We start from the raw sequence: 16247 nt of genomic DNA, 5'->3' as shown, positions 1-16247 counted from the left end.
CAGCCTTGTGTAGGTCTACAATCTTGTCCCTGACATCCTTGGAGAGCTCTTTGGTCTTGGCCATGATGGAGAGTTTTGAATCTGATTGATTGATTGCTTCTGTGGACAGGTGTCTTTTATACAGGTAACAAACTGAGATTAGGAGCACTCCCTTTAAGAGTGTGCTCCTAATCTCAGCTCGTTACCTGTATAAAAGACACCTGGGAGCCAGAAATCTTTCTGATTGAGAGGGGGTCAAATACTTATTTCCCTCATTAAAATACAAATCAATTTATAACATTTTTAACATGCGTTTTTCTGGACTTTTTTTTTGTTATTCTGTCTCTCACTGTTCAAATAAACCTACCATTAAAATTATAGACTGATCATTTCTTTGTCAGTGGGCAAACGTACAAAATCAGCAGGGCATCAAATACTTTTTTCCCTCACTGTACATCACTGCCGGCCATTCCCTCCCCTAACCTGGAAGACGCTGGGCCAATTGTGCGCTGCCCCATGGGTCTACCGGTTGCGGCCGGCTACGACAGAGCCTGGATTCAAACCAGGATCTCTAGTGGCAAAGCTAGCACTGCGATGCAGAGACCACTGCGCCACTCAATGACTTCTGACACTGATAAAGCTTTGTTCCAGTTGATCCTAAAGGGTTCAGAGTCTAAGTGGTTTGAGGTGGTTTGGTTGGTGTGGTTTCATGCTTTCAGTTCAGTTTATTTGACTTTGCTAAAACAAAAAAACAGCTTTTAATTGCTTAATTTACACAAAGGCATTATTTACATTTCTCTCTCTTATTCACTTGCTTTCTCTCTCTTATTCACTTGCTTTCTCTCTCTTATTCACTTGCTTTCTCTCACACTCTCTCACACCCTCCAGTCTGAACTCTCATTCACCCGTCCCTTGTTATTGGGTGTCCCTGTGCTCTCTCAGGTGATAAGCTGATTAATGACCGTCTAATTACAGTAAGGTAGCGGAAAGGCCAGGCTATTAGCCACAGCCTCATTAGGCCATCTTGACATCCTGCTACTGTCATCCACCCAGATATTACTGTCAATGCAGTCACAGGATGCATCCCAAATGGCACCCTGTTCCCATGTAGCGTAGTACACTATAAAGCCAATAGGGTGCCATTTGGGATGCAGACACACTAACAGGAAGACAGGAAGATAGTTAATGCCACTGGCTGCAGACTGGCTGGCCTTTCTGAGGGGCCATGGTGGTGAGGGGACAGATTGACAGACACAGATTACCCTTCACTCACTCTCTTATCCATAGTTGTGAAAGTCAACCCAGACCTCAGGTGCTCACTGCCGTTCTCCACTCTCTATCTATTTTCTCTGTTTTCTCTTCTTCTCTCTTCTTATTTTATCTCTCTCTTCTCTCTCTCCATCTTACTGTCTCCCCTCCCTCCTCGACTACTCATGAATCCACTCTGACACAACCATAATGTCCTTCCCTCCTTCCCTCCTTCCCTCCTTCCCTCCTTCACCCCATCCTCCCATCTCTCTCTGGCATCCTCTCCTCCATATCTGCTGCCAAGGGTGTACTCTGTCATGTTGAAGGGTCTTGGTTGAAATGTAATTAGCTTTACACATTTTTCATAGCAATTCCTAATGAGAGTGGTAGGTTGATGTCATTAAAACACCAGGGATTGGACTAGAGAGTAGCCTAGTAGCCAGCTCCTCCTCCTCTACTTTGAGATGTGGGTCCTCCAGTCACAGAGCAGGACTTGAATAGACTGGAAATAGACTGGGGTTAGGATCATTATCTTTCTATTAGAGAGGAAAACAAAGGACATCTATTTTGATTTTCCATAATGGGGCTAGTATTGAACCGGGAAAGACAAGAGCACATAAAGCAAAACAAATTGGCTCAGAGGGAGTACATCAAAAATCACATCCGTGTTTTAATGAAGCCCTGCCCTCCGATGCTCCCCTTTGTTTCTGATGTAACTGACCTTCCTATTGATTTTCTAATGATGTTATCTGAAGCAGCTCTCGGCCAAAACCACTTTAAGCTTGCCTTGTTACACTTGTGCGTTTTGGTGTGTGTGATAAAAAGATACTGTTATTGAAATTTACTGCACATTCAAGAAAAATGTAGAAACCGAGCATATGCTTAATCCATTTTCTATCCCTCTTGAGAAATGAAAACACTCTTATGAAATCATCACAGAGTTTTACCATAACCTAATAAAGCCAATAGACAGACAATATATTAATTAAAGATTATGGTAATGAATACTCTAATTGCATATTCATCAATGGAATATTTAAAGGTGGAAATGAGTATTCTTAGAGATAGGTGCACTAACAAATAATGTCTATCAAATGCAGCACTTTGAATTATGTTGGTTAATAGATCAAATTGAAGCTGACAGTTCAACTATACAAAAAATATGGATTTGTTTAATAATTTATGAGTGGAGAAAATTATTCTATGCTACTGTTAATGCATAGATGCAGATTTAGTAGATACATTTAAAATGATGACCTGGAATGTAAAATGTAACTGCACCCATTATGTTCAATCATGGAATGCTATAGCAGGACTGCTTGAGTAGTGTGTTTTATATATTCTCTGAGTTTGTGGACCCTATTAATCTACAGTATGATTTTGGTGAATACTGTATCTCTCTTGTGGGTTGTTATGTAAACTTGTAAATCCACAATATTAAATTCCGTGAGTAAACTTTATGGATTGAGGCTTATTTTCAATGGAAGACTGTCACGACTTCCTCCGAGGCTGCCTCCTCTCCTTGTTCGGATAGGTTTCGGCATTTGTTGTCACCGGCCTTCTAGCCACTGCTGCTCCTCATCTCATCATTCCATTTGTTTTGTCTTGTTTATTACACACACCTGGTTCATATCCCCTCATCAGTGCCTGTATAAGTGTTCCCTCTGCGCCCTTGTCTTTGTGTGTGATTGTTTATTGTGAGGATAGTGAAGCTCGGTGGAGCTCCTTGTATTTTGTATCGCCGGGTTATTTTCCCCGTGTGCCTTGTTTGTTCCAGTGCGCCTGTTTTGCGCACCGGACTGTTTTGACGCATTACTGCGTAACTCTGTTTTCCTGAATAAATCCTGTTATTCTGTGATTTACCCTCCTGTGCTTGACTCCTTCAAATCACCCATCACAGAATCACACACCCGAACATGGAGTCAGCAGGAGAGGAGCACATGCCTGGAGTCGTGGCGCGGGTCCGGGAGCATTCGACTATGCTAACCAGCTTAGGAGAAGCGATGGATCGGGTTATCCAGGTCGTCCAACGTCTGGAGAGGAGAGGACCCAATCTTTTGGGACCAGCTGAGCGACCGGATCCAGCCACCCCACACCCCAGCACCCAGAGGGATTCATATATCTCAACCACAGGATTTTGACGGGAGAGCTGCCCTCTGCCAGGGATTCCTCCTACAAATGGATTTATACTTCTCGACCATCAGCCTGGCTCCATCGGAGCGGGAGAAGGTGTATGCCCTCCTCTCCTGCCACTCGGGGAAAGCCCTGGAGTGGGCCAACGTGGTCTGGAGTGAAGGAGGAGCCGCGTTGGACAGCTACGGGGATTTCGCTCGCCTCTTTCGGGCCATCTTCGATCACCCACCCGAAGGTAGAGAGGCGGGCGAGCGGCTGGTCCACCTGAGGCTGGGGACAGGGACCGCGCAGGACTTCGCCCTGGAGTTTCGTACTCTAGCGGCTAGGTCCGGGTGGAACGAGCGGGCCCTCATCGACCACTACGAGAGGACGTCCGAAGGGAGCTAGCCTGCCGGGACACCACGTTGTCTTTCGATCAACTGGTGGACATGGCCATCCGATTGGACAACCTGCTGGCTTCTAGAGGACGTCCTGGAAGGGGCCTGCCCGTTCTACCCCCCACCCCCACCCCGGATCACGAGATGATGGAGCTGGGTGGAGCGGCGATCCGGGAGAGCGGAGGACGACAGCGCCAGTGTCACTCTTGTGGCACGGGAGGACATTCTGCTGCACGCTGTCGTCTGCATTCTTTTGGGTCTGGAGGCGGCAGGCAGGGCACTCTCGCGTCACCCCAGGTATCAAACACCCACACTCATTCAGAGCCCTCTGCTGCGCACTGTACCCTACACATCCACTTTCCTGATTACACGGTAGTTCCCCAGTGTAAGGCGCTGTTTGATTCAGGCGCAGCTGGGAACTTTATGGACAGGTCATTTGCGCATAGTCTAGGCATTACATTGGTTCCCCTATCGATTCCACTCCCCATCAGAGCACTTGACAGTCAACCATTAGGGAAGTTACAGCACCAGTCACTATGGTTACGCACGAGACTCATCGAGAGCAAGTCACTTGTTTTATAATTGAGTCTCCGGATTTCCCTGTTGTGTTAGGTCTTTCCTGGTTAGCACTACACAACCCCACCTTTTCATGGCCGCAGGGTAGGTGTCTAGGTGTTTCTGTTGGTGCAACCACGGTGGAAAGTCCAGACACTACCTCCACCGTGCGCATTCCCCCTGAATACCTTGACTTGGCGCACGCATTTTCCAAAACGCAGGCGACCAAATTACCACCTCATCGGGAGGGGGATTGCGCTATAAACCTCCGGGTAGACGCTGTGTCTCCCAGGAGTCATGTGTATCCCCTGACGCAGACTGAAACTGAGGCTATGGAGACATATGTCTCCGAGTCCCTGCGCCAGGGGTACATACGTCCCTCCACTTCGCCCGCCTCCTCAAGTTTCTTTTTTGTGAAGAAGAAAGACGGAAATCTGCGCCCTTGCATTGATTACTGAGCACTGAACAAGGGGACAATACGTTATAGTTATCCTGTACCCCTCATTCCATCTGTGATTGAGTCAATGCATGGGACGTGCTTCTTCACAAAATTTGATCTCCGGAATGTGTACAACCTGGTGCGTGTCCGAGAGGGGGACGAGTGGAAAACAGCATTCAGCACAACCACGGGTCATTACGAATACCTGGTGATGCCGTACGGTTTGATGAATGCTCCATCCGTCTTCCAGTCCTTTGTGAACGAGGTGTTTCGGGACATGCTTGGTCGCGGTGTAGTGGTCTACTGTTGGAACATGACCTATAAGCCAAGGCAGAAAAGTCTCTATTTTTCCAACAGTCCGTCTCCTTCCTCGGATACCGCATTACCACCTCAGGTGTGGAGATGGAGGGAGACCGCATTTCAGCCATGCGTAATTGGCCGACTCCAACCACGGTTAAGGAGGTACAGCGCTTTATTGGCTTTGCCCATTACTATCGGAGGTTTATCCGGGGCATTGGCAAGGTCGTAGCTCCCATCACATCTCTGTTGAAGGGTGGGCCGTCCCGGCTCCGCTGGTCTGCTGAGGCTGACAGGACCTTCAGTAACCTGAAGGTTCTGTTCACCTCAGCCCCGGTACTGGCCCTTCCCGATCCATCACTACCATTCGTAGTGGAGGTGGATGCGTCCGAGGTAGAGATAGGCGCTGTCCTATCTCAACGCTCGGGCACGCCACGCAAGCTCCGCCCCTGTGCCTTCTTCTCAAAGAAGCTCGGCGGAGCAGAACTACGACGTTGGTGATCGGTAGCTGTTGGCTGTTGTCCGAGCCCTGACTGTGTGGAGGCACTGACTCGAAGGGTGAGAAAAACCCATTCCTCGTCTGGACGGACCACCGTAACCTGGAGTACATCCGGGCAGCGAGTAGGCTGAACCCTCGCCAGGCCAGGTGGACCATATTCTTCACCCGGTTTGATTTTACTCTGTCATACATCCCGGGTACGAAGAACGTGAAGGCAGACGCACTGTCACGGCTGTACGACACAGAGGAGAGGCCCATAGATCACACCCCCATACACCCTCCTGTATTGTGGAGCCGGTAGTATGGGCGATGGACGCGGACATAGAGCGGGCGTTAGGCACAGAGCCATCTCCACTTCAGTGTCCAGCTGGGCTGCAGTACGTGCCGTCTCTTGTCCGTGACCGTCTGATCTATTGGGCACACACGTCCCCCTCCTCTGGTCACCCAGGTATCGGTCGTACAGTGCGCTGCCTGACCGGAAAGTACTGGTGGCCCACCTTGGCTAAGGACGTGAGGGTGTATGTCTCCTCCTGCTCGGTGTGCGCCCAGAGTAGGGCACCTAGGCACCTCCCAGCGGGTAAGTTACAGCCCTTACCAGTTCCACAACAGCCATGGTCCCACTTATGTATTGACTTCCTTACTGATCTTCCCCTCTCTCAAGGTAACACCACCATCCTGGTTGTTGTGGACCGCTTTTCCAAAGCCTGCCGCCTCCTTCCTTTGCCTGGTCTCCCCACGGCCCTGCAGACTGCGGAGGCCCTGTTTACACACGTCTTCCGGCACTACGGGGTGCCAGAGGACATAGTGTCTGACCGGGGTCCCCAGTTCACATCCAGGGTCTGGAAGGCATTCATGGAACGTCTGGGGTTCTCAGTCAGCCTGACCTCTGGTCCGGGGGAGCGGTGCTGGGTCCCGGTGAGGGGTATCCTCGATCCCTCCCTGTTGCGGGATTACACAAAAATTTATGCACGCATGACTGTAAGTCGCTTTGGATAAAAGCGTCTGCTAAATGGCATATTATTATTATTATTATTTCCACCGTCGCCATCCGGCTCGCCCTGCTCCGCGTCCTCCTGGTCGTCTCCGAGGCTGGTGTCGGCGCGCTGCTGGAGCTTATTTTCCCTGTGTGCCTTGTTAGTTCCGGTGTGCCTGTTTTGCGCACTGGACTGTTTTGATGCATTACTGCGTAACTCTGTTTTCCGAAGTAAATCCTGTTATTCTGTGATTCACCCTCCTGCGCCTGACTCCTTCAAATCACCTATCACAAAGACAATTGAAGCTCTCCAGTGGCTAAGGATTATCAATGTCACTTAGGGTAACAAGACCAAAGTCAAATCAGAAACCGCTGACATTGATGCAGTATCCGTTGTTACTGATCAATATTGCCATGTGTATTACTACCCCCCAGTGTTACACACAACAATAATACACGATCAACACTCATAAAACACTCTCAGATCTGTCTTCCATAGTATTCCTTATGGCCCTAAAGACTTAGCAAGCTAGCAAAAGCGGTTCCCTAACTGAGGGGCCAGCCTTAAAAGCAGAGGATCTGAGCAGGCTGAGAATTACATAAGGACTGTACAGCTCTCAGAGTTCTTATGACAGAGAGAGTCCAGTGTTCTTTTTGGAGATAATGTAGGCCTATATTGTCTCCCCCTGTTCCTCTGGTTATGTAAGGACGGTCTTGTTTACAATGGGTTAGAGTTGGTTTTAGGGTCACATCAGAGGAATACAAGATATTAGGACAACATGTTCAATTATGGACGATATTTTTAGTAATGTGACTAATTGTAAGATGCTGTGTGTTTAGGTGTTTTTCTATCCTTGTGTTAACTTCTAGATGTGTAGCCTATAGTATCCTAGCCCTGCTCTAAGTGGTCCGTCCCTGTTGACAGGCAGGGTGGCGTGCAGCGCTGAGGAGAGGGCCAGACATCGCCTGTGTCGTGCCACGGCAGCCTTGCCTACCCGTCAGCGTGTGTGAGAGTGGGCGAGGGCTCCAAGGAAGGCTGGTGTTTGATTGGTGTGTGCCGCTAAGATCCGCTGCTTCCTATTAGGGCATGCTTCACTTCCTCTCAGCCACCCTACAGCGACTGCCTCTGTTTCTCTTTCTCTTTCTCTCTGTCTCAGCCTCTCGCTTGCACTTCCTTTGTCTCTCTCTTGCGTTCACTCTCTCTCTCTCTCTCTCTCACTCTCTCTGTTGCGCTCAGCTCTCTCTCTCTCTCACTCTCTCTGTTGTGCTCAGCTCTCTCTCTCTCTGCTCTGCCTCTTAATGACCATCTCACCACTTCTACCTTTGATCGTTTCCTCTCTTCTTGGCTCATCACCATCAATGAAGTTCCCCTTATCGCTCTTCATTCTCCCCACCTCTCTCTCTCTTTCTCTCTCTCTCTCTCTCTCTGAACGCCCTCTATTTGGTCCGGTAGTAGTGTCCCCTCCCCTTCCTCCCTCCTCCTCCCCCATCTTGTGGCCCTCCCCTCCCTGCTCCTCAGCTGCTTCCCCTGAAGACAAGGCAGGAGCACCCAGGCAGAACATCCAGCCCTCTAACCCTCTTCCTCCACCCCTCTCCTCCTCCTCCTCCTCCTTCCCTGAGTTCTCCTCTAGCCCTCTGCTGCATCCTCAAACTCCCCCTTTCTTCTTTCCTCTAACCCTTCCCTTCTTCATCTGCTAACCCTGTTAACTTCTTCCCCCATTCCTCTCCTCCTATTCCTTTAACCCTCTCTCCTCCTCGAACCATCTTACCGCCAACCCCCTCTTCTTCTATCCCTGTTCTCACTCCACTTATCCTCTCCTCCTCCTCCCTCTCTCCTCAGTCCCAAGAAGCATGCTTGTTTTCATCAGGGTACATGTAACATTGATGGTTATGTACATGTTTACACATATGGTTTTTGTTTGTCTTTGTTCTATGCACACATTTTATCATCCGTATTAGATGCTGCCCTGCAGTGTATTGCATCATATGTATTTTTTTTATGATTGATGTTTAAAGTAGATCTGCAATATAAACCTAAATCGGCATAGTACTGGGATAGTTCTACAATGTGGCCTGGGATATATAAGAATGAGGGAGATGTAATGATTTGTCAGTTGGTGAATGTATTGATTGTTATTATGAAGATGGTTTTGATCATGGCGATGATGATGATGATGATAATGATGATGAAGATGACGGAGACGTTTATGATGATACTAGTCTTGATGATGATGATGAAGGCCATATTGCTGATGGTGATGACGCTGGCTGTCACAGAGGTCAGGAAGAGACGCAGTCCCCCGGCCATCTGTCTACAGATTAATCCTTGCTGCGCTTAGAGATATTTCTGCCAGGCTTATTGCCGTGGCAACCAGGCCTCAATCCCAATTCAGCACAGCAAATTGGGATATTAGAGACACACACATACTCACACACACACTGCACACACTTTCCCTGTTGACAGCGCTGCTGCTTAGTGCAACAGAAATGAAAGAGGAATGCACACACACACACACACACACACATACACACATACACACAAACGCACACGCGCACACATACCAAGTTTATTATAGTTTTGTGTTTTTCTATTTTTCATTTCAGTTCTTTCCAAGAAATAGATTAGGAGAAAAACAACTTTGTTTTAGTTCTCAAAGCACCTGAAGCAGTCGTCTCTGCCTGCTGGTCGCTAGGCTACCCGAGAAAGCATGCTAACAGGAAAGGGGTAACGCCCATTTAAACAGACCTGAACCGTGACCCTTTTTTCAACGGGAAACTGCCTTTTTGCTTCATCTCAATTCCTCCATAGTCTCTGGTGATAACTAGTGATAGTGATGCACAAACTAGGTCTATTTGAAACATCGCCATCTCCTGGCAGCATTTACCCACCAGATTCAGTAGCTTGAAAACCCCATTGAAAACCTACATTGAAAGTTTAGGGAAAAATACAAAAACAAAACATAATTCATATGCTTTTTATTTTGTTTTAGTTCATTTTGGAGTCAAAGATAATAGTTTCAGTATAGTTTTAGTTTTTGCAAACGTGTTTGTTAATTATTTAAATTCATTGAGTTTACTAAATCGTTTTTTCATGATTAGTTTTAGTTTTAGTTGTGATAACCTTGGCGCGCACACACACATACACACACACACAGCATTCCCTCCTCCCTTTATCTGTTTTCCTCATCAGTTCCATGATCTGTAGGTCTAATCATCTTGAAAGGTTTCAGTGTCACTGACTGAGTTCCCTTGCTATTATCACTGATGCAAGCAGCGATTTGGAATTGTTATTATTTTTGGTCAGCTTTATCATTTCATCAGCAGCACATTTTGATGTGTCGTGATAATATAATCCTTTTGTTTTTCGATTCCATTCATGTTGACAATCTGACATTTCAGTATCCCATCTTTCTCTCTGTCTCTGTCTCTCATACACACGAAAACATGCAGAAAATGTTTTGACATTTTAACACCTACATCCCTTCAAATAGGGCTACACACTATCAATCACCACAAGGTCAAGCTCAGCATGTAACATTCAAGGTTTTATTCAGTCTTTACATACAGTACACAAGTCAGAAACAATGGTCAAGAAACCTTCAAATAAGGACAGTTGGATATAAAATTAAATCTGCAGTCAAAACAACAGATTATCCGTTAAAAATCATAAACAAGTGTTTTTCTCTTTCTTTGCATTTTTTTTGTACGCCCATGTATGTTTTGGTGATATGCAGCGCTATGATGAAACAATTACATGTTCTTCTACAGATAATATATTTCCCTTTGTGCTCCTTAAGAACACATATACCTGACGTTCAGTCATCTTAGTACCCTGTTGTTGCAACCAAGCCAAATATAGACATTACTTCATCCTAAACCCACTCTTGATATTATTTTTCATGATGTAACCGTAGCAACCACTCCTGTAAGGTAGCCTAAGTTAATTTTACAGTGCAGCAGTGGTGTTGATCAAGAATCATAAGCTTTTTGTAAATCGTTTACTCTAACTTGTATGCTACTTTATGACTCAAAGATGGGCCACTGTGTCAGGTGTGGGGACTATTGAGGTACATTTAGGCTATACTGACTGGTAGGTGTTTTCCCCACACTAAAGCTTCCCTTCTGAAAAACCTCACAGCCTTTTTTTTTTTTCACCTTTATTTAACCAGGTAAGCCAGTTGAGAACAAGTTCTCATTTACAACTGCGACCTGGCCAAGATAAAGCAAAGCAGTGCGATAAAAAGTATTCACTAGATCTAGTAGCACTCAGTTTAATTAAATTGCCTAGTTACTATTGATATCATGAGAGATTAAAGGGTTAGAAATTGCCCCCATAAACTAAATAAATATTCCTAATCCAGCTCGGTGTGGCTGTTTGTGTCGACCATATTAGCACTGTGCATCGAGTGCACTTATAGCACATCAAAGCCTCAGATTCAGTGTGTGTCATGTCATTCACATGAAAAGACAGTTAAAGCTGGCTTCATCATGGCTCAGACTGAGTGAAGAGTGGGATTCTAAAGGAATGTAACAAGTATCATCAATACAAATTATTAGGTTAAAATTATTATGACACGTTCTACTAATCCCTTAAACGATTCAAGTCTGTCTTGCATGAAGTAGTGATTTCCTGGCTTATTGTAGCCAATGAGAATACAGATTCTGAAGGCTAGGGTCCATTTTGAAAGCATGTTTTGACACAATAGACAATGTTGGGTATATCAGCATTCTGCTGATAATGTAGTTGACCATCATTGTCCCCCACAAAGAAAATCTGGGAGGGAACTGTGGATCTGTGTCCGTCCGTTAGTACATTCGTCACACGCGATATCTCAGACAGCACTGGCCCGATTTTGACTAAACTTGGGTGAATGATGCATCTTGCAATAGAGATCCGGCATTTACAAAATTACACTGATTGACCAGACAGTGGCGTTAGAACAAATGTTTGAAAATGCAAACTTTGAAAGGTCACACCCCTCACCCCATTTGACCTAAAGCCATGAAAGTTGGTACATACAGTAGGCCCCTCTCCACAAGAAACAAATAAGGTCTGCTATGATGGATTTTCCGCCTTTTTGAATTTTGTGAAAAACACTTACAACGCTACTCATCTGGCATCGAATGACCAATTTGCATGAAACTTGATATGTGGCATCTATGGACAAAGATCTCTCAACGCAATATTTTCCAGACTATTACCTAAAACAACATGTCCGCTCTTGACCAATAAACATTCACGTGGTCGTGGTCTGGCACATAAATGCATATAAATCAGTCACAGATATTTGTATTGTAACATAATTTGGTACACATGTTGCAAACACTGTCAAGACTCAACATACAGTGCCTTCGGAAAGTATTCAGACCCCTTGACTTTTTCCACATTTTGTTATGTTACAGCCTTATTCTAAAATGGATGAAATTGTTTTTTTCCCCTCATCAATCTGCACACAATACCCAATAATGACAAAGCAAAAACAGGTTTTTAGAAATGTTTGCTAAATTATTAAAAATAAATTCAGAAATATTACATTTACATAAGTATTCAGACCCTTTACTCAGTACTTTGTTGAAGCACCTTTGGCAGTGATTACAGCCTCGAGTCTTCTTGGGTATGACGCTACAAGCTTGGCACACCTGTATTTGGGGAGTTTCTCCCATTCTTCTCTGCAGATCCTCTCAAGCTCTGTCAGGTTGGATGGGGAGCATTGCTACACAGCTATTTTCAGATCTCTCCAGAGATGTTTGATCCGGTTCAGGTCCGGGCTCTGGCTGGGCCACTCAAGAACATTCAGAGAATTGTCCCGAAGCCACTCCTGCATTGTCTTGACTGTGTGCTTAGGGTCGTTGTCCTGTTGGAAGGTGAACCTTCGCCCCAGTCTGAGGTCCTGAGCGCTCTGGAGCAGACTCTGACTAGTCTCCCAGTCCCTGCCGCTGAAAAACATCCCCACAGCATGATGCTGCCACCACCATGCTCCACCATAGGGTTGGTGCCAGGTTTCCTCCAAACGTGACGTTTGGCATTCAGGCCAAAGAGTTCAATCTTGGTTTCATCAGACCAGAGCATCTTGTTTCTCATGGTCTGAGAGTCTTTAGGTGCCTTTTTGCGAACTCCAAGCGGGCTGTCGTGCATTTTACTGAGGAGTGGCTTCCGTCTGGCCACTCTACCATAAAGGCCTGATGGTGGAGTGCTGCAGAGATGGTTGTCCTTCTGGAAGGTTCTCCCATCTCTACAGAGGAACTCTAGAGCTTTGTCAGAGTGACCATTGGGTTCTTGGTCACCTCCCTGACCAACGGCCTTCTCCCCCGATTGCTCAGTTTGGCCGGGCGGCCAGCTCTAGGAAGAGTCTTGGTGGTTCCAAACATCTTCCATTTAAGAATGACGGAGGCCACTGTGTTCTTGGGGACCTTCAATGCTGCAGAAATTGTTTGGTACCCTTCCCCTGATCTGTGCCTTAACACAATCCTGTTTCGGAGCTCTACGGACAATTCCTTCAACCTCGTGGCTTGGTTTTTGCTCTGACATGCACTGTCAATTGTGGGACCTTATATAGACAGGTGTGTGCCTTTCCAAATCATGTCCAATCAATTGAATCTACCACAGGTGGACTCCAATCAAGTTGTAGAAACATCTCAAGGATGATCAATGGAAACAGGATGCACCTGAGCTCAATTTCGAGACTCATTGCAAAGGGTCTGAATACTTGTGTAAATAAGGTATTTCTGTTTTTTTTATTTTCAATACGTTTGCAAAAATTTCTAAAAACCTGCTTTCGCTTTGTCATTATGGGGTATTGTGTGTAGATTGCTGAAAAAATATATATTTATTCCATTTTAGAATAAGGCTGTAACGTAACAAAATATGGAAAAAGTGGGGGGGGGGCTGCATCATTCGTGGAGGGACGACATGTTTTCTGTTGCCTTGTTTCGATTTTCCTGAGGAAGAGTTCCGATGTGCTCATCTTTCAGGCTAGTGAAGTTGACGGCACTGCATATCACCCATTGGCACAAGGCTAAAGGTTTGATTAGGTCCTTGAGCAACAAACATGATCACCACATCCTCTTAGGGAGAGAAATATTGGGATAGCGGTATGTTATGTTTTTGTTTCTATGGTGAAGGGAGATGAAGGAGACCAAGACAATGTCTGTGCTGAAATTATAAAGCCCTTGTTTATAAAACTTTCAACACAGCCGGTCTCGTTAAAATGTTTAGACGGGTACCTTTGTCTCAAGGGTCAGCGGTGCCAGACCTGATGACGTAAACCTGGGTCTGTTACCTCTCCAAACCCACCATGCCACTGGTTTGATGCAGCCCTACATGTGAGGTTAGGACAGGTGGTACTGGTGGTAATAGTATGCAGGGTGATGGTACAGCAGGCATTTAAAAGTGTCATAACCTCCATGGTTTGCTCTCTGCCACCACAGATGGTATCCATTCTTGCCAATTGGAAGAGAGTGTGAGCTGTCTGTAGGTCCTTGCTTCCATCTCAGAAATTATTATCTGAACTTGCCCGGTAAATTACCTTCCTTGTCACCTGATTCAGTGCAACCCATGATGAGGGTAGATAGCACCAACGTTTCAGGCAAGAGGGCTGGTTGAGGCTTGGATACAAGAAGTGGCCACAGAAGCAGGATTATGGGTCCGTTTTGCCATAACTCTGCAGATTAAAGGGATTTTCTTGCCATCAAACTAGTCTTGAGAATGTGTATATAATAATACATTAACTTCCTCGTGTGTACTGATTGACAATACGGTTTGTGCCCTTTTTAGCTATATGGTGTTTCCTGATGGGGTTCCTGTGTAAGAAAGGATGCAGATGTTGTCTGATAAAGTTTAGAAAAGTTTTGTTGTATTAATTGTAGAAATATTAATAAAAACCTAGTTTTAAAAGATTGCTAATCATTTAGAAGTGCATAATTCCTGAGACTGTTTCTATGATGTGCAGTAGCCCTCAATGTGTTGACCTGAAGCAGAGGGCTACACAGTCCCCATAATGTTATTGTGTCTTAGGGCTTCACTGATTCTTTAATCAGAACAAATTAATTAGATCGTAATGAATTTACATTACTCTGGAATGTTGTTTCCTCTATTTTGTCAATGTAGTGTTGTATTTATGCTGAAACGTTTGGCTTACAGTACACAAAAGTATAATTCAGAGTATCCACATCTTAAGTGTTGTTATTTTAAAAAATTGTAATCTTTTTATAGCAGGTAATTCAAAGTACCTCAACATTGTGGTAAAAAACAGCAGAATCCTACACTATTCCATTTAGAAATGACTGATTGGGTTGCTACTGACTTGTAAAAGAGTTGGAAATTTGAGATTCTTGACATCAAGACTTAATTACACATTTTATCTCCAAAGCTTGGACAACGACTAAAAAACCTCTTCTTCTTTTTTAAGATTGAGTTTTTAAAAACAGGTAGAAACATGCTTATTCTAGCCATTGTACATGCCTTAAAAAATAATAAATTTGAAACCCCATGTAATTTGCATATCACTTTGGCAAGGGAAGGAATACAATACATGTGCATCACATTTCAACACACACACCCCAGTTTGCACATTTAAAATGTTTTGTTCTTTACATAGGAAAACTACTTTTTTGATATGTCTTTCAATTACATCACTGTACACAAAAAGAGCAACAGACAGCAAAATTAATCCACAAACCAGAAAAAAAGGAAACAAATTAAGAAAAGAAAATTGCATAATTTTCACATATAAAGTGGAGAGAGCATTGGACCACTAGAACCCTGTGAAGTGTTCACTTTGGGAAGTATTCACTTTGGGAAGTGTCCTCATCCCAACCCTGTTATCCAGTATACCCCTCAATGAGACCAGACAGGAGAGCAGTGGTGAGCAGCCAGAGAGCAGGAGAGAGACACGTTGGGACTGGAGAGTCCTGTATATGCACACTCCTATACTACACTTCAGACCAACCTTCCCAAGCCCTTTCTTAAAGAGAAGGGCCCAGGATCATTTAAAGAAAGCCCGGCCTTAACCTCTATTAGTACGTCCTCTCGGCAGTCTTCTAAGAACCATGCTCCTCCATAACCAATCCCATGGACATTCAACGAGCTCTGAAGAAGCTGACTAATTCTATACTTCAGATTACCTACTAGTATCACAGGGTTAATCACAGACAAGACTGAATGAATGAAGAGCCTTCTTTGGCCACTTCACCAGTCACACCTCAGTAAGACTATGCCACCACATCAGTAGTGTGCTCAGTGAGGATAGAGAGGAGGACCTTGGATAGTTGAACTCATACATAGAGATACAACTCTAGAGAGGCTGATTTCATAGAGCCCCAATGCTCTGGAAAGGAACAATTTGTCATCCATTTTACATGAGGACAGTTCTGAACAGTTCTCTCGTGGTTGTAATTCTCTGTAATTGAATGACCAGCGAGGCCTTTGTTTTTAGAGGCCTTGGCTCTGTCTGAGTGATGTCATGGCGTTCTGTCGTTCTGTTTAGGGCAATGTTCATTTCCTGTTATTTTCAAACAAATGTGCAACTAGAGGCTTTGTGGCTTTCCAGGTTCCACTGGTACTGGCAGCCATATTTCCTCTCCCATGTCTGTTTTCTCGGCTTGGCTTGCGTCATCTACATTTCGAGTGGTGCGAAATGTATGGTGGGACTGTTCCTCCCTGTCCTCCCGTCTCGGCTGGAGTTGGTTGGGCCCGGGCCCAGTCGGTGTCACTGTAAACCCAAACATCTCCAACCTGAGCAGTCTACT

The sequence above is a fragment of the Coregonus clupeaformis genome, chromosome 5 (genome assembly GCF_020615455.1).
Source record: "Coregonus clupeaformis isolate EN_2021a chromosome 5, ASM2061545v1, whole genome shotgun sequence".
Classification (NCBI taxonomy): Eukaryota; Metazoa; Chordata; class Actinopteri; order Salmoniformes; family Salmonidae; genus Coregonus; species Coregonus clupeaformis.
This window is presented reverse-complemented; position numbering follows the sequence as displayed.